Source organism: Lissotriton vulgaris, chromosome 3_1, assembly GCF_964263255.1.
Source record: "Lissotriton vulgaris chromosome 3_1, aLisVul1.2, whole genome shotgun sequence".
NCBI lineage: Eukaryota > Metazoa > Chordata > Amphibia > Caudata > Salamandridae > Lissotriton > Lissotriton vulgaris.
Window position 1 is genome coordinate 2,002,013,827 of NC_141689.1, and position 22,817 is coordinate 2,002,036,643.

Consider the following 22,817-nt stretch of genomic DNA (forward strand, 5'->3'; position numbering starts at 1 on the left):
GGTGTCATTTTCAATAAAAAGTTAGCAAATGTATGTGCATCTACTTCTCGAAATGGCAGATTCACTTCCTCTACAGTGACTCAATAAAAGCTGTATTTCAAACAAATGAACTGGTCTAAGCCTTCATGAAATATTGATGGTTAGACCAAAGATGATTACTAGCTTTCCAACAGTAGCCTTGCTCATTATTACTGATGATTTGATGCTGGATTCTTGCAAGCTTTTGGCTACTGTGCACTCCATCTCTGTCATGATCGACAACTAGAACAATGAATCTTTCTTAAGAAGCATCTAAGGAAGAATGGTCTGCAGTGAAGGTGGAGTAGCAAACCTCATCAGATTTTACTGAACTCTGCTGTGAAATGTAAAACATTTCCTTATCAGATTCACGCCCCACATATCCAAAGACTGTGGGTATCAGAAGACTGTTATCTTGTATTGTTGAGTCAGACTTAAAACGTGGATAAAAAAGGAAGGGTCACAGAATGGACAAGCAAAAACAAAAGTTCAAAAGCAAACAAAGAAAATCAAGCAAGTGAAAACAGATGTTTGAGTGGAAGTTCAGTTTCAGAAATTCAAACTCATGAAAAGCAAATTCAAACTGAATATGAGAGCAAATATGAGTTGTGCAAAGGAGTTCTGCACTTGGTAATACAAACGTAGCTGAATAAACAAGAAACATTGCTACTGGAGAGCCTGAAGTGAGGGCCGAAGAATTTTCAGAGAGAGGTGTACCATGTAAAGCAACAAAAAATAAAAAGACAAATGAGCACAGCTCCTGAATTGGCATAGTGGGGAAGAATTGATTCAGACGAATACATTAACCTACAAAGTTTTACTTTTTTTAAGATTCAAAATAGCTACAGTAAAGAGAAAAAGAGACTGAGAAACCTCAGATGCAGAATACCTTTCCTGAAAAGAATTGAACTCCTGACTGTTGATTTTTTTACATTCTTTAAACTGGTTTTCGAAAGATTTTGTTTTTAATTTTTTTTAAAGACTTTAGGGCTCATTAGTATCCGCCTGCCATGGCCCTGGGAAATGGAACTGCCCGCCACACAAATTAGGATGCGCCCGCCACACTGCAATGCCAAAAATGCAAGTTGTGCATTTGAATGCACAACATGACAGGCACCGCGCGGTGCCTGCCACGTTGTACATTCAAATGCAGGGGGGTACCACAGCTACCCCCAATGTGGACCCGCACCCCTCAGAATCCCTGGGGGTCCACTACGGGCCCCCAATGTTAAATACTGCATGCATTTCCGTGGCAGCGTTGCCACCACGGAAAGGCAACCCCCGCATGCATCCTGATATGGATGATATTAACAGCTTTTCCGCCCGGTCGATGAGTGAAAACCGGCGGATGGTCTTTCCGTCCGCCGCGGTCCCCCCGCCATAGTAGTATGGCAGGGGAATTTGCATGCGGGCGGTACAGAAAGTCGGGCAGATCGCCACCACTATGCAGGCGATGGCGATACGCCCGACATTCTAATGGGCCCCTTTGTTTTTGAAAGATAGATCAAAAGAGAAAATGTCCACAAGAAGAGAGACAATTGGCATGGATTCCAAAGCAGTTTTGGTAGGTAGAATTTCGACTATTGCATTGTTAGGGGTGAACGGAACTCGCAAAGTTACCTAAAAACACTGCGAGATTCCATGAGCGGCTGAATTTTGATACATCGCGCTGCTCATGCTCATTTTTAATGCCAGGAGCTGGTCCTGCACTGTAAAACCAGCCCAAACTGCACTACGCGGCACGTGAGAGGGCGTTGCTTCTGCATGCCACTCAAGTAGATTTTCTAGTTGAGCAGCAGCTTTTTCAACATGAGCAGTAGCGACATGTCACTCCCGCCCGCATTGAGAAAATGCACTGGGACTTGTCCTAGCGCTCAAATGTCTCTCTTGTTCTCACCAACTTAATGTTAGCGAGTCACATGCTAGAAAAACTCCACCACACATTTGTTGGCAGAATTTATCCAAAACGCTGCGCTCCAGGCAAAGCGCAGAGTGGGCGAGATCCTTTGAATTCTGCCTGCAGGCCAGAGTCACCTGCCCACCCCTAGTTATTAGGCTGCTATCATTCACATTTCCTCCTAAGGGTATCTCTCAAAGACAATTAATGAGAATTGTACTTACATGGTCATTTAGATGCTCGTAAAAAAATGAGAATGATTATTTAGAAATCACCTACACACTATTAATATATGATTATAGACAAATGATGAATGTTACTAATTGCTACATCAGTAAACATGCCCCTACATCTGTTCTCTGAAGGTGAGATTTACCATTGCCCTATACCTTGTCCCATTCAGTATATTACTCAATAATAATGCACAAGGATCTTTGGGATGATCTTATGCAGATCATGATGTTCAAATAAATATGTTTTTGCTAACACAAATCTTGGAGAAATTGATTTTATGCCACCTCCTATAAAGTATTACAGTGCCAATATAAAAAGTCCTAACTTTTTTAAATAGGTCTTTTTCTAGAGCTAGGCATGTGCAAACTGACTGAATTTGGAGTGTAGATTTATCAGTGAATACAATATTCAAAACCAGAATGCAACACCTCTATGTTCTGAAGTGTTAAAATGTCATTCTGAAAAAGAAGTTGTCATTAAGAAGTCACAAACACATTAGAGTCTTAGGATTTGGAAAGAAGTAGGAGTCCTGAGTATAACGAGTTATGGTAAAGCCAAAACTGAAAATAGTAAATGATATTTATAATTCAAATAGGCATTATTATTTAGGCATTGGTCCTATGTTTAGAGGTATTTTTTACGCACAGGTAACAAGACTGCTTATTTCATACTTCCAGTAGTTTGGACAGGTACTTGTTATTTAATATTAATGTTTCCTCAAATGTATCATGTGAATAGTTTGAAAGATGTGTGCTATAATAGAATGAAGCATGACAGTGATAGTATAGGACAAATGATTCTAAGTCTCTTTCTCTGTTTTGATTCCACTTACAGGGACTGTTTTAAAAGATTTGAAGTATATAATACTGTATACTTTAATACATTGTTTAGCGAAAAATACATCAGGTGCTTTAGCTAGTATTAATGAAGAGATGCTAGCAATAGAAATGACGATCATTCAGAAATGAATGACTTTAGATATACGTTTAGAAAAAGAGGGAGGCATTTCTAAGGTTATTAAGATTCAATGCTGCTTCTATGTGCCAGATAATTCTCAGTTTGATTAGTTGTGCACAAGAAGTTCACCCCTTAGCAGGACCTGGAATCTGTGATCAGATTAGTTCATGATTAGGTCGATGGGGTAAATGGGTATTAAAACTAGTTGTTCTACAACTTGGTATAGTCTTATTAGTTGCTTTTGGTGTTTATCTAACCTTTACATTTTCTGGAGTTACTTTTATCATGTGGACATGAAGTGCCTGAAGAAAGTAGAAGAAAACAAGAGGAGTTACCAAGGAAGAAACTGAAATGAATAGAAGAAAAATTGAGAGTTTAATAGATTGAAAAGTTTAATTACAACATAATGTAAAGGGTTCAATGTGAAGACAATGATGTTGTAAGGTTGTGGCGATGGTGTGATCATTTTCAATTATCAGAGGGTGGAATTGAGAAAGCAGATTGGAAATTAACAATATAATTGACATTATTTTGTATTGCTAACTGTAGCCCTTTAAAATGTGTATGACAAATAAATGTGTACACAATGTTTCCCTCTCTGTAAAATAGAAAAATATTATGAATTCATTTTCGACTGCTGGTCGTGACTGGTCTCTTCATCTTCATCAGGGGTTACCGAGATGGTACCAACAATAGAAAATATAGCACAGACGTTGAATCAACTGTAAAAATCTAAGAGCTATACTAAATGTACACTGACCATGGAACTAATTGCCAAGGATGCCAGGGGCCACTCAAGAAGAACTGATAGTCGAAATGTGTGCCTATCTGAAAAAAATCGAGGGTCCAAGTATGGAGCTCTTCTTGGAACACTGTTTGAGAAGAAGGCGGCTCTGTGAGCACTGGCGCTTTTTTCATGACTGAAAGAGCACCTAGAATACCAACAGGGCCTCGACGGACTCGACCTTCCCCCTAGACCAGTAGTTGCAAAACTCCTAAATGATAGAGATGAAGATAATATTCTTCAGTGAGCACAGAAGATGAGATCGACTTGTTTTAAGTGATGAAACATCATCAACAGTTTATGCTGATTTTCACAGCTAAACTCGAGAGCACATCACACTACTTCTTGACTCCTGCAGAGGATATAGAGGGATGAAAACACTAGCCGCCAAGAGGAATGTGAGACCGGGTCTACCAAAGAAATGACCATGATGCCAACGACGCCAAGCAAGCAGGACAATGTACCTGTACCAAGGAAGCAAGACTGGTCAGGCAAAATCTGAGCAGTTGAAAGTACTGAAGGACCTATTGACTTGAAGATCTTCATGTCAGGTGCTGCAAGATGCTGGAGAGCTGGAAGGGGACTCTCGGTGGGAAACTGTGAGTCAAAGTCAGACACAATTGGGATGCCTACTATAACACAAGAAATGGCTATCGCTCTCCAGAGAAGGTGCTGCATTGATACATTGGAGGGGATTATACTCCCCCAGATTGTTGAAACATTGCTGAAGGAGCTGATTGATTATCAGTGATTTGCAGGTAATACATTAGTGCTGTAAGTGGGGCAACACTGAATGACAAGGTGAGGGTGGTCAAGGAATGCGACCACCCTTTTTTCCTTTCTTTTTTCTACCTTAATGCCTTCTTACTGTACTTTGTTCTGCACCTACAAGTCCATGAGTTGGTCACAGGTGACTGGGCAATGTTGCTGTTTTGGAGAGAGGTTATGGTTCTATGGTTTGTTTCTGTGTATGGTTTACTTACATGTGGAATCTGGCAGTGAGGGTAGAGCAGATTTGAAGAGGCATATAGCTATATGGAAATTCAGGCTTATCAGAGGATGTATGTACAGAGGTATGTCAGAGGACCAAGAGAAGCCCCTAATCCCCATTGAAGGGAACTGATGGGAGACCCTCTGTAGTCATCCAATGACAACATTTATTGAATATAGGTCAGTAATATGGAATTCACATTGCATGGGGAATATAGTTAAGCAATACAAGATATATTCCACCATGAAGAGATATAATACTGACACAGTGTTTTTACAGGAAACATACTTAACTAAGGAGGATGGGGCTAAATTAGGCAAAGATTGTAAGGAGTAGTTGTTCTATACTGGGTATTCCTGATATACGAGGGTCATCATGATATGGGTGAGGTAGACCCCATATGCAACATGAAAAGTAGAAGTAGATCCTGAGGAAAGATATGTGGCTGTAGATGGTCTACTGGATGGGAAGCAGCTAACATGAGTTGTGTTTATGCACCAAATTGGGGAGAGGCTAGAGCAGTCGACCTCAAAGCTGGGGAACTGGGTTCGAGTCTCAGGAGGGATGCTCAACATCATGTGATTATGGGCAAAATCAAATATTCTCCGTGTGCCTAAAAAAATTAATGTGTCCCTCTGTAAAGTAACTCGTGCTCATGTAATGTGCTCTGATACCTTTGTGTGAAGTGTGCGATATATAAAACTCCAAATAATTACCCCCAATTTTTTTTTGATTCAGTACATAACTAACTTGCAATGAGAGCCCGCCTTCCTTTGCTATGAAGGGAGACTTTAATAGTTCTTAGACATATATGCAGACAGGTGATTTCCCCTGCTTATGGGGACGCGCATATGACAAGTCTCAGAGGCATTTAAATCATGGCTAACTCACTGGTGACTGTACAAATGTCTACAACCACACCCATAGAGCTGGGAATTTACACATTACTCACAGGTCCACAATCTTTATTCACAATTGTATCTGCTACTGCAATCTCATCAATTGGTTGGCTCAATGTTGCAGGTGATGCATATGGCGCAGGTACTGTCTGACCTTGCATCAGTGATGTTGGAGATCAAGTGGGGCCAGGAGAGCCAGCAGTGGCCATGTATACCCAGATGTCACTTGAATGTAGAATGGGAAACCTTCAAGAGGTACATATGTGGAACTTGCATCACAACTGTGTATGGTATCAAAAAAGTGCTAATAAATGAAACCACTAGATTGGAACAGTGTATAGTTGAGTTGAAGCAGGAGTGGTGAGGGACTGTGATGAAATCCAACAGTTGTTGGAGTTAAAGAAGAGTTGCTGAGAACTGTGTACACAGGCTGGATTATAGCGAGATGACAACTGGGCAGCATCTTGAGCGTCATACATTGGGAAGATTGCTGGCCTGGCTGATAAGCAGCAAGATGTGGGTGTGACCCGTGACAGCTCTGAGAACAGAGGAGGGATGGTAGCGACCCTGCAGAAGGACACAATGGTGCCCAATCACTCTCATTCGTACACAGATTGAATGACCTGGGGAGAATATATGGCTGAGGATTATGGCCCAGCATATAGATCCCTCTCTTGAATGATATACAATAAGACAACCTGATTGCACCCATGACAGGGGAAGAACGTAAAGTAGCAATAAAAGGAATGGACACAGGGAAGATTCAGGTGGGCTCTAGTCTGGCCCCTAGGCTACACGTTTTGGCCACTGTCATTGCTGAACTTGGATTATAAGGTTTTGGTTATGGTGATAGTGAACAAACTTGTCATGGCTGAATTACCCATAGAGGAGAGATGCGTGGCGATGGTGTTGATACACATTTGAAAGGCGTTTGAATCCCTGAAGTAGTCGTACCCTTTTAGGATGCTGGAAAATATGGCTTTGGCAGGGAAATTTGAGTTGCGCTTATCTTTTGTTTGAAGAATCAATGGCAGGAATCAGAGAGCGAGGGTAGTAGCTGATATCTGGTGAATAGAAAGAAGGATGCGACAGGGCTGTCCTCTCTCTCCTCATTTGTTTGCCCTGGCTATGAAGCTGGCTGACTTAAAAGCATTATGGTGGGGAATAGTGATAGACTATGACATTCATGTCATCTTACTCTATGCAGATGACCTTCTACTGTATAGGAAAATGCAGCAGAAGCATTGAATGATACTCTGGGGGAGCTCAGAAAGTTTGGCAGAATATCCGCGGTCAAAGTGAACTTAGATAAGACCTGTCTATACCCCTTGTGGGCAAACTCGGTGCCTATTCACATGGGGGGAGGGCACAATCGATGAGACTGGTGGAACAAATTTAAATATTCAGGATCCCACATCTATAAATCAGAAACTGACTTGATTAAATGCAATGTACAGAAAGCTTTGAGAGGAATAGCAGGAGCAAAGATTTTTGTAGAAGATTGTCAGGATTGCTTTCTAACTGATGATTGTCTTACCAAGGCTGCTATATTTCTTTGCAGTGCTACCGGTCAAATTTCTGACAGTCATTTGGTAAGATGAACCGTCTGCTGACGGACCTGATACGGGGACGGGGAGGAACACCATCATAGATGCTCAATGAAGAAATTACAGTTACCAGTGGCAGATGGAAGTTTAGGTGCTGTAGACTGCAGTTGTGCCACCAGGTGATATCACCTCGTGGCACAGCTGCAGTGGGTAGCTATATAGCTGCCGTGCTTAGAGATGTCAAACCTGCTTTATGTAGAACAAGAAAGTAGGGGAAAGACACCAATGAAATGGTTGTCACTGTGATCACTTCAGATGTTTTCAAAACTAACCCAATATATTGACATTAGGTCTTGGGGCGCAGCTGTTGTAAAGCAGTTTAGAGACTTAGGACCTGATTTAAGTTTTGCCAGTCATCATGTCCTGCGCCAGGGCACCAGAATTTACTCCGTTATCCTCACGGAGGTCCTGACCATCACATTTTGAAATGTCTATCAGCCCAGGTGACATTTCAAGCATTGAAATGTGAAAGTGGTTCCTGCCAATGCATTGTACTTTGTCAAACAATATAGAGGTGTCCAGCAAAGTTACAATTTCTTTTTATATATTAAAAAAATAAAATCCCAAAGCAAGATTTTCTTTTTGAAAAAAATAAATACATTGTGTACCTCTTACCATAGGAGTTTCATCTGATGGTGAAGGGGGCATTGAGCACTTTGCATATACTGTTACCGCTGACCAACAACTATATGTCCACACATCAAAACTAGATGAACGGACATATAGCCAATTCTCTGACAGCTCTTACTCAGGCCATCGGAGAAGCTTGACAACAGCATAGACAGAGTAGCATCTGCCATCGTCAAACTATGGTCCTCCCAAATCCAGGCCATAATGTTGACGGGGAGGGAACTCCATCACCATTGCACAAGAATATATGGGAAAGGCCAAAAGATAACAGAGTTTACCAAACTTTCCAAAAGCATGAAACAAAGCCAAAGGTGTGATGAATAAGACATGTATCTAATGAAATAAAATAAAGTGATGACGCCATAATTGGCCCCAGCAGGGCTTGGAAATTACACGTGCTAGAGAGGGATTATGGCCAAATCACAGGGAGACCAAAGTTACTTCATGATCTAAGTACATACATGAGGAAGATATGTGCAGGAGAAACAGTACAAGAAGAAATATGTGCCAAAACATGAATTAATAAAATGTATTTTAAAGATGTTATTTTATTTCTGATGCAAAGAATTTATGAATAATAAATGCCTGTGGGGTAGCTGATATTTGGCAGGTGAACATTATTCTTTTGCATTGTGGCACTGATGGTGGCCAGGAGAGATATAACGCAACAATGGGGAGTGGTAAAGAGTGTTAAAATGGGCCTCAAACATGAGCTGGTGCATGAGAGTTATCCAGCGCCAATCAGGGATCGATAATCAATACCAACACACAGGCCCATACACGTTTACCCAAACAATATATACGCGGAATGACACTGGGTGAGTTTCAAGACTAATGAACACTCAAAATCGGTTGTTCATTATACAGACTCATATCTTACACTCTAAATACATAACTGAGTCTGCATATCAACTTCTTTCCGCTGGGCGATGGACCTAAAGTTGACCTAAAGTGGACCTAAAGTTGAGAAGTATCTTCATTATTAAATAACCACAAACTCAATGTAAAGTTAATGATGTTTATCACTAAATAATGAAGAAAATAAGAGCTCAACATGTACAGATTCACAAAGCAAACAATGCAGAGAGAGAGGGAGAGAGAACATTTATTGAATGCAAACAGTGTCAAACTCATATCAAATAAATAAAATGTATATGAAGGAGTGGATAGTCGTAGAGACAAAAGTTTCAGAGACAAAATACATTTGAAAATTATAATGCAAAGCACGAATCATTAGCTATACTAACCTAAGGAAATAGAGAAATACCAACCCCTGGCCACGGAGATAGTAGGGGTCCCCTGAAATAGATTCAGGGAACAAAGATTGTCAGGATACTGGTCACAGGACAGGAAGAGGGAACAGGTAGGCCTCAGCAAACCGACGGACAGTGACAATCTCCATGTCCAACCCAGAGTTATTGAAACAATTTCAGAAACTCGGTCTCTCATTGGCTGATTCGAGGGGTTGGGGGTGTTCTACCACACCACCATAGTCACGTTCATATTTTTCTTAACGGTCTTTGTCTTTCATATTTGACATTACGTTAGCCACGTCTTATGACTTCACATTTACTTTAGTAAAAAACATGTTGCAAATCACTACACTTTAATTGTTCATTGCTGTCACTTCTGAGGAAGAAGTCAGTACATTTCTCTCGTTTCTCATGGCCATTTGTTACTTTGCAGACAAACAAATGTTTCTTGAAGGTTATCAGCAATTACCTCCACCACTTCCCTCTCAGAGCTCCATTCTGGCTTATCTATTCTTTTTTTTAAAAAATTTGGAAGACCTTTATTTAGAAAAGGGTGCACACAGCTATTCAGCCAAACATCCCGGAGGCATGGCAGCAAAATTAGAGCATCAAACTGTTTCGGCACACCCAGTAGAGCTGCTCAGGATAAGAGAGGTCAATTTTTTAAATTAAAACAGGATATACACGGTAAATACGTAATACAGTTCTATATGTTAACGAAAAAGAGAGAGAGAAAAGAAAACAGGAGGGGGCCGGCTACGGGATCTAAAGTAGGTACAATCACCGGGTGGGCAGGAAAGCACGTCCAACTGCAGAGACACCCACATTTTGAAGCGAACAATATAAGCAAGCATACATTTCTGAAGACTCCAGACTAATGCCCCACCCGATGAATCCAATGACAGGAGAGGCTGAGCAGCCACAGTCCCAGCACCGCCTAAAAAGTCCAAACAGTAACCCGACACACTGACCCCCCCACCCAGGGAGAGAGGAAAAAGGAAAGTCCAGTCAAACTAAAAAAGAGAAAAAGGCCATAGAAACAGAGAATGGAAAAACAAAAATACCCCACCCCCTACCCCCCACCCTGCACCCCTGCAGATGGCTACGGCCTACCCCCGTAGCAGCGTGCCTATCGCCCAGTGACCAAAAACCCGAAATATAGTAGAAAAGAGATTTATAAAGGAAGGAGACACAGAAAAAGAAAGAAAAGAAAAGTTAAGGGAGGAGGAGAATCACACAATCCCGGTCACACTGCCCCCCTCCTGCGACGTACAGTCCTGGTCATTAAACAATAAGCAACAAAGCAAAGTAGATTCGGTAGAACCCAGGAAAGACCTTCTACACCGCCCCGCCCCCAATACAAGGAAATGGCGGATCCCGGGTCCCTCACAAACCCCTAGCATCCGAGTCGAACACCAGTCTCACCCTTGACCTCTACGAGTGTTCACCATGAGTTCCGCACACCGCATCCGCCTATTCAGAGGATAAATCAAAAGTCCAGCCAGTCCACGAATCTGTGCGGCGAGTCCAATGGATATCCACAGTCCACCACAATCCTCAGCCGCCATGACACTCGCCACGGTACGACCAGATCCCGACCGTCCCATACTCCACCACACTGCACAGCTCACACGATCGATAGATGTTCGCTGTTTCCGTCGGGTCACAGTTTCAATAAAGTCATTGGGGGACGAGCTTGTCAACACGACCACAGGCGGACTCTTCATCGTGGGCGGGCGATACACCATGGCGGCGGATTCAGCCGCACACTGCGGTACAGACATTGCTATCCATACTTCAACACTAGATTTGCCTCGAGTCTTAGATTCTGGGATCAAAGTCGGTGAAACGGCTCGCTTAGGGGGACCAGACAGATCAGAGTCATTATGCGATCGGGCAGTTTCGGTGGCATCCGCGATCGACTTATGCGAAAGAGCAACCATGTAGGAGCACAGACCCTGAATGGCGGCCATCATGGTTCGCAATGATGGCTCTTCTTCACCCCGCACCGCCGCAAACTGATCGACTCCAGACATCAGTGCGCCCTTCGGGTCACCCGATTCTCCCAGGGACCGAGGTGCGATGAGGGCAGGCGGGGGCAGGAGGCACACAGTCCAGCAGCAATAGGGCCACTCGGACGGGGGCCCCTCCCTGGCAGGAAGGGAACGCCGAGAAGGGGACCCCCGGCCACTCAGCCACTCACAGGATCATTACACCTCCTCAATGCGGGTAGAACCGCAGGCTCGCAACCAGTCCAGGGGCAGGTTGCTCTCCACTTCCATCGACCGGACCGTGTCTGGGTCCCCCGGCCGCCGTTGTTGCACTGCAACCCGGCAGGGTCCGTACTCGAGGTACCGGCACTCGGTCAGCGTTAGGCCAAGAACTTCCACTCGATGTAACCCCGGCAATCCGGGTCGTAAGTTTCCCAGGACCACACCGCCAGTATCAGCAACGGGTCACCCACACGGGGGCGAGGTGAAAAAGCAGGATTCATAGCAGGATATTCAAGCAGCAGGAGGAGGTCGACGGAGCCGAGAGCTTATGCGGCCATCTTCGTTCGTCGCTAGGCTCCTCCGGCTTATCTATTCAACAATGATTTTCTTAAAAACCCATACAGGCATGCAGGCCCATATGTTTCTCTACAATGAATAGAAGAACACAGTCATTATTAATTTCACAAAATGTACTTCTCACTGTTTACCACCCTCCATTGTACTATCCCACATTATGTTTTCTAGCAAGAGCATTAATGTGCAAAAGCAGGATTTTTTTATTAAAAAGAAAAGAAAAATGCAAATGTTGCCTAGTCTGGCATGCTTTAGTCTCATATTAGTGCACACATGTGCAAAGCATTTTCCTGTGTTTTTGTGTTTGTGCATGTTAATTTCACAACACACTGTTAGTAAATATTACTGAGGAGTTTTTCAGAGCAGGTTTTATTTTCTCAAAACCCTGCTCCATCATGAGCAGAGATGGTGGTTTACAGATCTAAAGAGTGTCTACAAAAGTTTGAAAAGATATGGGGCACATAGAAGGGGATTGACAGTGACCCAGGTCATGAAGAAGTATAAGGGGGGTGGGACGTGGGTAAAATGCTTGGCGATGGCGAGAATACACTTGGTGGGAAAGGACTGTAGGCTGATGAGTGAAGGGAATGGTCAGGAATAACCGGAGAAATGTTTTAAACAAAGACATGGTGAATGTAAGGATATTGAAATTACCAGATGGCGACATAGTCTGTGTCATATTGCAACTGCTTTATTGTTGTATGTTGCTGATGAATTCAATAAACAGATTATAAAAAAGTTATGAATACCTGCACAGAAATTCATAATATATTTTTTATTTTTAACATACGTGTGTCGGTATGGAAAGCAAGATGCATGTTTAGAATTGTGTTCTGTATACAGTGGATTCTGCAAAACAGTATGAATGGCCTTGAATTGTTGCCAATCTAACACTCACTCTTACAGACACTCTTGCGCACGTGCGAACACACACACATACACACGCGGCCTGACACCCCCTCCCCCCCCCCCACAATCACACACACACTCTCTCTATCTCTATCTCTCTCTGCTCTGTTTACTCTGTGAAGCTCTTTTTGTTTAAACATTTTATATTGAGCTCTTTCCAGATAATGTTATTCTTTTATTGCCAGAGCTTATTTAGAATCATATTATTGCTGTAGAACCTCTCCTAATTAAATCCCCACTTTAACTTACTTGACACATTTGAACTGTTGGCTCATTTTAATAATTGCTCAACATGTGCACAATTAATTGAATAAATCTAATGATAAAAAGACAAGGGCCAACCTTTTGGTAAATTATTTATGCCACATTTTTAATCCACTTTGTCTTCCCAGGATCCACTGAACCAACCCTTTTTGATAGAAGAAAAGCATCAACAGACCCACCTCCTCCTCTGATGTACCTGTTTGTCTCTATTACTTTGTGATCACCCAGAAAATTACCTTAATCGACCTTCTCTCCATCTTTCACCCCCAGCCTAGCCAAATATGGTGTCAATGTGGGTCTAGAACACAGACTACATCATCATAGTGAAATAAATACGTTTGCAATATTTGCATTTGTACATTGCGTAGTCTGCTGTTATTCTACCACATCTCTTTTCAAAAGAAGATTTTGGAGCTTTCATCATAGAGCAGAAAGAATCCTGAAAAAGCGCAAATCTTGCCAAAGGTGACCCAGTGCTAATCCAATCATTTACAACATAGAATAGTATTTAACAAGAACATAATGAATGTAGGCGTGATCCGTTCAGAAAATGCCTAACATAAAAAAGTATTTGCCATTGATTGAAATTAAATGTAAACATGCATTGTAACCTCCAGATATACCTAGAAAGATTCATTTTCAGGCAGCCTGGGAAGCCTAGACTGAAGCACAAAATGGTGTGTATGCCATTCGAAGGTGTTTCAAATACCTAAAGCTGCAGCCAGTGCTTCATACATTTCTCTTTTTCCCTTGACACATACTAGACTTGGCATCTTTTGGCATGTTTCCCCTGACTTTTTGCTTTTTGACCTCCCGGTTTTGACTCTGTTTTTGCTGGTGTAATGATCTGCGCGCTTTGCTCACTGCTGTCCAGTGGTAAAGTGCAAGTGCTCCTGTATAAAATGTGTTATGGATTGGTATTTCCACGATTGGCTTATTTGATTTATGTGTCAGTCCCTAGTAAAGTGCACTGCAAGTGCGAGGGCCTATAAATCAAATGCTGTTTGTGGGCTGCAGGACTGGATTGTGCCACCCACGCAAACAGCCTGTAAAGTGTAGCTTTGTCCTGCCATTGCAGAGCCTGTGTGCAGCCTGGGGATACCATGTCGACTTGGCAAGTGCACACACTTGCAAGTCCTTAAATCTTCCCTTTCCTTTTCTACTTGTGAGTGAACCCTAAGGTAGGCCCAAGGTACCCACATTGGCGGGGTGCATTATATGAGAACGGTAAGACATGCCCTGGTGTGGCATGTCCTGATAGTGAATTACAGCCTAATTCGTTTTTCACTATTGCAAGCCTACCTGTTCCCCATAGGCCAGAGTGGGCGGTTTAATTATAACATCCTATAATCCTAACTGACTCAGGGTACATGGTAGAAATTCGAGTTTAGTATGCCTGAACTCAGAATGATAAAATACATCTTTCAGTGAAGTTGATTTTAACATTCTGTGTTTGAAAATACCACTTTTAGAAAGTAGGTCTTTTCTGACCTAACCATCCAGCCTGCTTCTGCTAGCTTGTGTATTAGCTGTCTGGTTTGTGAGTGACAGGGGCTGGGGAAGACTCCAGGAGACAAGGTGAGTCAGCACAGGGCTGAATAGACCTATATTCACATAGATGGGTGGGAGGAGTAGCACCTGGCTCTGAATGGAACTGTGCCTGCCTTCCACAATGCTGGCTCCACCTCCTGTGGTGCGTCTGAGGACCCTGGCCCACACTGACAAAAGTGGAAGGTGCACATTGGCAGGATGCACCCAAAACTGGTTTGAACTAGGTCCAGGCCCCTGTGCCTTAAGAGGACAAAGGAATTGCTGGTATAAATATTGGGGCCCAGACCCCAAGACTTTAGAACTCGCTGGAATCAAGGAAACTGCCAAGAAGAAGAGCGGGAGGAGCTGCCAGGAGGAGTACTGCCCCTTTGCAGTGTTGTTGCTTTGTTGGGTTGGCCTGCAGCTGCTGCTTCTGCCTTGGGCAGGGAAAGGACTGGACTGAACTTTCTCTACTTGTGCTGTGTATCTCTAAGGGCCTGAAACCAATCTGGCCTCCTGTTAAGAGGTTGCAGGGACTGCAAAGACTTCACCACCATCTGGGTACCACTCCTGGAACCGCTGTTTCAGTTGCCACAGAGAAGAGAGAACCGCAACCGACTCTGTCACCGACTCCGTTGCTGGCCTTGTGTCCTAAGGGCACCACGGGCCGTACCGTCTTGCGCTGCACTGCAGGCCTTTGTCTCACGGACGCCATCTGCACGATCGTCATCGAGCCGCTGCCTGCACTGCATCGAGAAGCACCGCAGCCCGCACCTCCTCGCTTCACTTTGCTGGCCTGGTCTCACCAACACGATCGCCACTGGCCTGACACCCATGTCCGCCTCATCCCGCACAGCTGTCCGGCCCAGCCAGCGACAATTGCCTCCAACTGGCTCTGTCACTTGCATCGCAACCTGCCAGCACCGCATCGAGCACCGTCTTGCCCAGCACTGCACGCCTTGGTCTCACGACGCAGTCTGCATGATCGTCTCACCATGCACCGCAGCCTTGGTCTCACCGACTTCATCTGGACGATCGTCACCGAGCCGCTGCTCGCACCGCATCGAGAGGGCACTGCACCGTGCACCGTTTCCACTTTGAATTGCAACCGCGACAGATGCCAAGACCAGCTCACACCTCCTTGTGAGTCGCACTAAGAAAAGGAATGTTAACGAGTCTGTTCACGCTGTTGCTGGCCCATACTAACGCGGTCAGCTGTAACTGCAAGACTCTGTTGTTTTCAGCATCGCCGTAGACTTGGACCGAGTTACCAACTCGTATGAACTGTGTTTTCAACTTATTTTTGCACTTTAAAGACATCTTGCGAATTAACTATCTTTAACGTACTGTATGGTGGATTTTTATCGTATTTGGTCTTGTTTTAAGTATATACAAATATTGGATATTTTTCTAAACTGGTGTGGTGATCTTCTGTAGTGCTTACAGTGTATTTCTGTTGGTTTTGTGCAAATGCTTTACACACTGACTCTGAGATAAGCCTCACTGCTCGTGCCAAGCTACCAAGGGGGCTAGCAGGTGTTATTTTAGAAGTGTAACTCCCTTATCTTGAATAGGAAGGAGGGTCCCTACTTGGACAAAGGGGCAAGCCCTTGCCAACTAGGGACCTCTATTCCTAACACACATTTTTTGCTTTGATTATTCTAATATTACCACGCATGTTGGTCCTTGGCCAACGACTGGTTCCCCTTGCCTGGAGGTGCAGCCTGAGAAAGAGAATGTCTGCCATGCGAGCAACCAGAGCCCGATAATTGATGAAACTTGTAAGTCTCTGCGAATTATTTCCCTAACCTAATTTTCTATCCCGCGGGCCAATGTACTGAGCATTTACTGCTATGATCCTATCTATGCCATCAATTTCTAACTGTGTCTCATTCAAATACAAGTAATTCTGCGTTTTGATGATCTTGATGAAATAACTCAGCTCGTAGTTCAACAGAAAGACTCACTCCCCAGACAAAAGGATTAAACGGATTGTGCAGGCATAAAAATGAATGAGGTAACTTAACATTGGAACTGAAAGAAAGACAAGGTTTTTGAGCGCACTGCTCCTTTATTGGTGTGTTGTGTTCTACCTTGTGGTTTGTAGCTTTTATCAATTTTTGCGTGCAGTCAGGGCGGCGTCTCTTGCCTTCAGACACCCACTGAATAATCCAAAAAGTTGTGCTTCCCACTGGCACAGTGGAAGCATCCCCTGGCGCACAGCTGTTAAATCCTACTGGGAATCACCCAGAGTTCCTCAAAAGTTCAAAACAAATTTTCGAATGTTTGCAAGTTTCTTTATTCTTCAAGAAATGTTATATTTGATTAAATTCATCAATTTTTTACTTATGAATGCATTTTTGTAGTGCTTAAGTCCAATGCATTTCGGTCGTTTAGACCTTCATCTGGGACCACATGAGCTGAAACAAGGTATAACAAAAAAACGTGTCACAAAAAATAACATTACGTAGAAAAAATAACATGATACATACTCAATAACATTTTCATATTCATCATAGTGACTACTTGTGAAATACACCCCAGTGCATAAACCAACTTCTGTGTTATGGTGACAAAAAACGCCCGTGTGGGCACTCACATTTGTAGTATTAGCCAGCGTTTCATATCTTATACTTGTGGTCGTATGGATAAAAACTGTCAAGGAAAATATATGGATAACTTCAGTATCGAACTAACGTTCATTCTTCTACATGCTCGAAAAACCGAAATTAAACTCGGTGTGTAACTGGCAAGTTATTCACTTACTTTCTCGACGCAAAAAAACAGCGTCTCCTCTCTCCTAGTCTCAATCAGACCGCACGGTCAGTCTTCCGGCATCCATTAGACGCCGGTCCAATCAGTATCCATATAACTCTCACTGCGCTAATCGTAATTCATACAGTTGCTGTGATTGGACGATACCCGGTCATGTGATCGGGATAACGTCCAATCCTAATCTGTTATTAGTTCAAAGGCGTGTTGGCAAAACATTTCAAAACGTAAATATAAACCTAGGCATAATGTAAGTTCATCGAATAGTGAACGCTTTGATGATGCATGAACTATGTTAAAAAGACAGTAAAAACGACAGTAAAATGAAAAATTTAGAATATTAAACAAAAAATCAGAAATGGATGGCTATTGCATCCTCCAGTGTGGGTAAGGCAGAGCGCAGAATATGCTTGATTCTACATATTATCAAGTTCATAAATAGCACATGAATTCTACCCGATCATTGAGTCCATAGGGCTTGTGGGTATTTAACAGGTACATCCAGCTATTCTCCCTCTGCAGGAGAAATCTGTTATTATCACGACCTTCTCTTTTTTCAATTACTTCCAGAATTGTAAACTGGAGTTGGGAAACATTATGTTTGGCTTCGTTGAAATGTAATGCTATTGTAGACTTCACATTGGCCGTTCTTATGTTTGATTTGTGTTCATTTAGTCGTGTTTTTATTTTTCTAATTGTTTTTCCCACATATGCCTTTCCGCAAGGGCATTTAAGCATGTAGATAGCGTTGCTCGTATCACAGGTGGCATTGACATGTAACTTTATATTGTGTCCCTTCATAGGATGTGTGATCGTGTTTCCTCTTATGATGTTATTACAGTGGCCACACTGCAAACATGGTCTTGTTCCTCGGTATATCTCGTCTTTAGAGGTCTTCTGTTTCAACAGTTCTCCTAGATTTTTACTGCGGGTAAAGGCAAAGATTGGCTGTTGTTCGAAGCTGGGTTTAAAGTCAATTTCCGCTCTAAGGATACTCCAATGTGATCTTATGATTTTTTTGAATCTATGACTCATGGTTGAGTATTTTGATACCACTGTCATTCTTTCCTGTTTGTTTTTAGTTTGTGTTTTCAATAGTTCTGTCCTCGGTATCTTCTTCACTTTCTCAATGGATTGTTCAATAAGAGTATTGGGATATCCTCTTTTTCGAAATCTGTCACCCATCGTCTTCAAGGTAAGGTCAACTTTAGTCTCCTCCGAAGTGATCCTTTTGGCTCTCATCATTTGAGATATTGGTAGATTGTTTTTTAGTGATTCTTGATGAAAGCTTTGAAAGTGAACTGTGTTGTTTCTATCGGTTGATTTTCTGTGCATTTCCGTTTCAATTTTTCTTTCTTTTAGACTGACTCGCACATCCAGAAATGTTATCGTAGATTTGGAAGTTTCCCATGTCAATTGAATTCTGTCGTTTTTCTGATTTAATTCCATTAAGGCATGTTGTAATGTGTCTTCTGTATTCTTCCATATTAAAAATATGTCGTCTATATATCGGACAAATATTTTCAAATTGTTTGTCCATGTGGGGTTGTTTAGTATGTGCTCTTCTTCATAGGCCTTCATGTATAGATTCGCATATACAGGGGCCGCACAATTGCCCATTGATGTTCCGACTAGTTGTTGGTACCAATCATCATTAACCTTAAAGTAACTGTGGTATAGCGTAAAAATTATCAGTTCTAGAAGAAAGATTTGCATGGATTTGTCATGATCAGTTGCCAGGATAGCTTGTTCCATTGCTTCGATGCCACTTCCGTGGGGTATCGAAGTATATAAGGACTTCACATCCGCTGTACAAAGAATCAGTTCCTCATCATCTTTAAGTTCCAACTGGTTTAGCTTGGTCAAAAAGTCGGTGGAATCTCTGATGTAAGTCGTCATATTTTGAACTGAAGGTTGCATGTATTTATCTATGAATTTCCCTGTGGCTTCATGTATGGTGTTTTTTGTGGATACAATGGGACGCAGTGGAGGGTCCAATAGGTTCTTATGCACCTTGGGCATCATGTAGAACGTCGGGCTGTTAGGATTTTCTTTCAACAAAAATTTCTTTGTTTTGTCGTTTATAGTACCATTCTCCCTTGCTTTGTTGATTATTTCAGACAATTTTTTGGTATATTCTTTTGTAGGATTTGAGTTCAATTTAGAATAGGTATTGGAATCCGCTAAATGTTCTTCGACTTTCTGTTGGTACATAGTAGCTTGCATTATAACAAGGGCTCCGCCTTTATCAGCCTTGGTGCATATTATCTCTTTGTTCTCAGCAAGTTTTTTCAAAGTGTCCAAATCTTTGTTGGTCAGGTTTCTGCGGGGTCTTTTTTCAAACTTAATCTTATTCAAGTCTTGCTTCACCATGGTTTCAAATAAGTCAAGGGTTTTATGACTTGATGGTGCCATAAAAGTGCTTCTGGTACGTAGTCCTTTTAGTTGATCCTGTTCAGTTGCCAAGGGTTTATCCACTACATGGTCAAAAAAATATCGTAACCTTAGTTTCCGCATTAGTTTGAAAAAACTAATTTCTAATTCCAGTGGGTTCGTCAAGGTGGTGGGAACAAAAGAAGTACCCTTTTCCAAGACTGTGAGTTCTTGGTCTGTCAATTTATAGTTCGATATATTGATCACTAGGTGGGTTTTGGTGTAGTCTTCTTTTTCTCTTTCTCCTTTATTTTCGTTGTCATGCTTCTTGTATTTGGAGGTTCGTTTTCTCCTCCTGGATCTCCTTGTAGGTCTGGGCCTTCGGCTAAAAAATGATCCTCTGTGGTACCACCTGTTGCTGAGGTTGTAGGTTCTTCTGTGGGCTTATCTGTTCCAGTAGTTCCCTTCTTAGTGGTCCTTTCTTCATTAGATTGTGCATTCTGTGTTGTTTTCTTAGATGGATAGTTTCTATTAGGAGGTGGTTTATTACTGCTATCGCTTCCTGATGATGAGGTATCGGTATATGGGGTGTATGGGCGATTTCTTCTTCTTTGGGCGTACACATCTGCCCATGTGTACACCTCCCCAAGCTTGTAGTCAAGCGTGTCCCGTTTAAATTTTCTTAACTTTCTCTCATTAACTTCTTGAGTGTGACGATCAATTTGTTCTTTAGCATCCTTTAAGGCTGCATCTAGTTCTTCCGTAGTCATCATTTTTGAAAGGTCTTCTGTGAGTTCCTCCATTTCTTTTGTCAAATCTATCAGGATAAGCGACAGTTCCTCTATAATTAGTAGAATGAGATCCAATGAACAGCGATTCAAGATGGCGTACCACTTTTCTTGGAAGGGCTTGGAGTTTTTGCACAAAGATGGCTTGAGGGCGATTCTTAGGCCTCTGGGTATGCGCTGAGCCTTATGGTAACGGATGAGCGTACTTGCATGTAATTTTTGGTTAATGTGGCGCTTGGAGATGTAGATCAATTGTTTCAAATTTTGTGCCTTTGTCCTACTGGAAGATGTTTGAGTCATCTCTTCCTGAATTAAAGAATAAATTCTAGAGGCTTCCCCCTCTTGAAATCCAAACGTGTCTGCTCTTGCTTCAGTACTCTTTGTAATCTCTTCATACTGCATATTGGCAATTTTTGTTAGTTCGTAATTTTGCGTGCTGCTCTCCTACGTTGCAAGAAAAGCTTCAGAACTGAAAGAAAGACGAGGTTTTTGAGCGCACTGCTCCTTTATTGGTGTGTTGTGTTCTACCTTGTGGTTTGTAGCTTTTATCAATTTTTGCGTGCAGTCAGGGCGGCGTCTCTTGCCTTCAGACACCCACTGAATAATCCAAAAAGTTGTGCTTCCCACTGGCACAGTGGAAGCATCCCCTGGCGCACAGCCGTTAAATCCTACTGGGAATCACCCAGAGTTCCTCAAAAGTTCAAAACAAATTTTCGAATGTTTGCAAGTTTCTTTATTCTTCAAGAAATGTTATATTTGATTAAATTCATCAATTTTTTACTTATGAATGCATTTTTGTAGTGCTTAAGTCCAATGCATTTCGGTCGTTTAGACCTTCATCTGGGACCACATGAGCTGAAACAAGGTATAACAAAAAAACGTGTCACAAAAAATAACATTACGTAGAAAAAATAACATGATACATATTCAATAACATTTTCATATTCATCATAGTGACTACTTGTGAAATACACCCCAGTGCATAAACCAACTTCTGTGTTATGGTGACAAAAAACGCCCGTGTGGGCACTCACATTTGTAGTATTAGCCAGCGTTTCATATCTTATACTTGTGGTCGTATGGATAAAAACTGTCAAGGAAAATATATGGATAACTTCAGTATCGAACTAACGTTCATTCTTCTACATGCTCGAAAAACCGAAATTAAACTCGGTGTGTAACTGGCAAGTTATTCACTTACTTTCTCGACGCAAAAAAACAGCGTCTCCTCTCTCCTAGTCTCAATCAGACCGCACGGTCAGTCTTCCGGCATCCATTAGACGCCGGTCCAATCAGTATCCATATAACTCTCACTGCGCTAATCGTAATTCATACAGTTGCTGTGATTGGACGATACCCGGTCATGTGATCGGGATAACGTCCAATCCTAATCTGTTATTAGTTCAAAGGCGTGTTGGCAAAACATTTCAAAACGTAAATATAAACCTAGGCATAATGTAAGTTCATCGAATAGTGAACGCTTTGATGATGCATGAACTATGTTAAAAAGACAGTAAAAACGACAGTAAAATGAAAAATTTAGAATATTAAACAAAAAATCAGAAATGGATGGCTATTGCATCCTCCAGTGTGGGTAAGGCAGAGCGCAGAATATGCTTGATTCTACATATTATCAAGTTCATAAATAGCACATGAATTCTACCCGATCATTGAGTCCATAGGGCTTGTGGGTATTTAACAGGTACATCCAGCTATTCTCCCTCTGCAGGAGAAATCTGTTATTATCACGACCTTCTCTTTTTTCAATTACTTCCAGAATTGTAAACTGGAGTTGGGAAACATTATGTTTGGCTTCGTTGAAATGTAATGCTATTGTAGACTTCACATTGGCCGTTCTTATGTTTGATTTGTGTTCATTTAGTCGTGTTTTTATTTTTCTAATTGTTTTTCCCACATATGCCTTTCCGCAAGGGCATTTAAGCATGTAGATAGCGTTGCTCGTATCACAGGTGGCATTGACATGTAACTTTATATTGTGTCCCTTCATAGGATGTGTGATCGTGTTTCCTCTTATGATGTTATTACAGTGGCCACACTGCAAACATGGTCTTGTTCCTCGGTATATCTCGTCTTTAGAGGTCTTCTGTTTCAACAGTTTTCCTAGATTTTTACTGCGGGTAAAGGCAAAGATTGGCTGTTGTTCGAAGCTGGGTTTAAAGTCAATTTCCGCTCTAAGGATACTCCAATGTGATCTTATGATTTTTTTGAATCTATGACTCATGGTTGAGTATTTTGATACCACTGTCATTCTTTCCTGTTTGTTTTTAGTTTGTGTTTTCAATAGTTCTGTCCTCGGTATCTTCTTCACTTTCTCAATGGATTG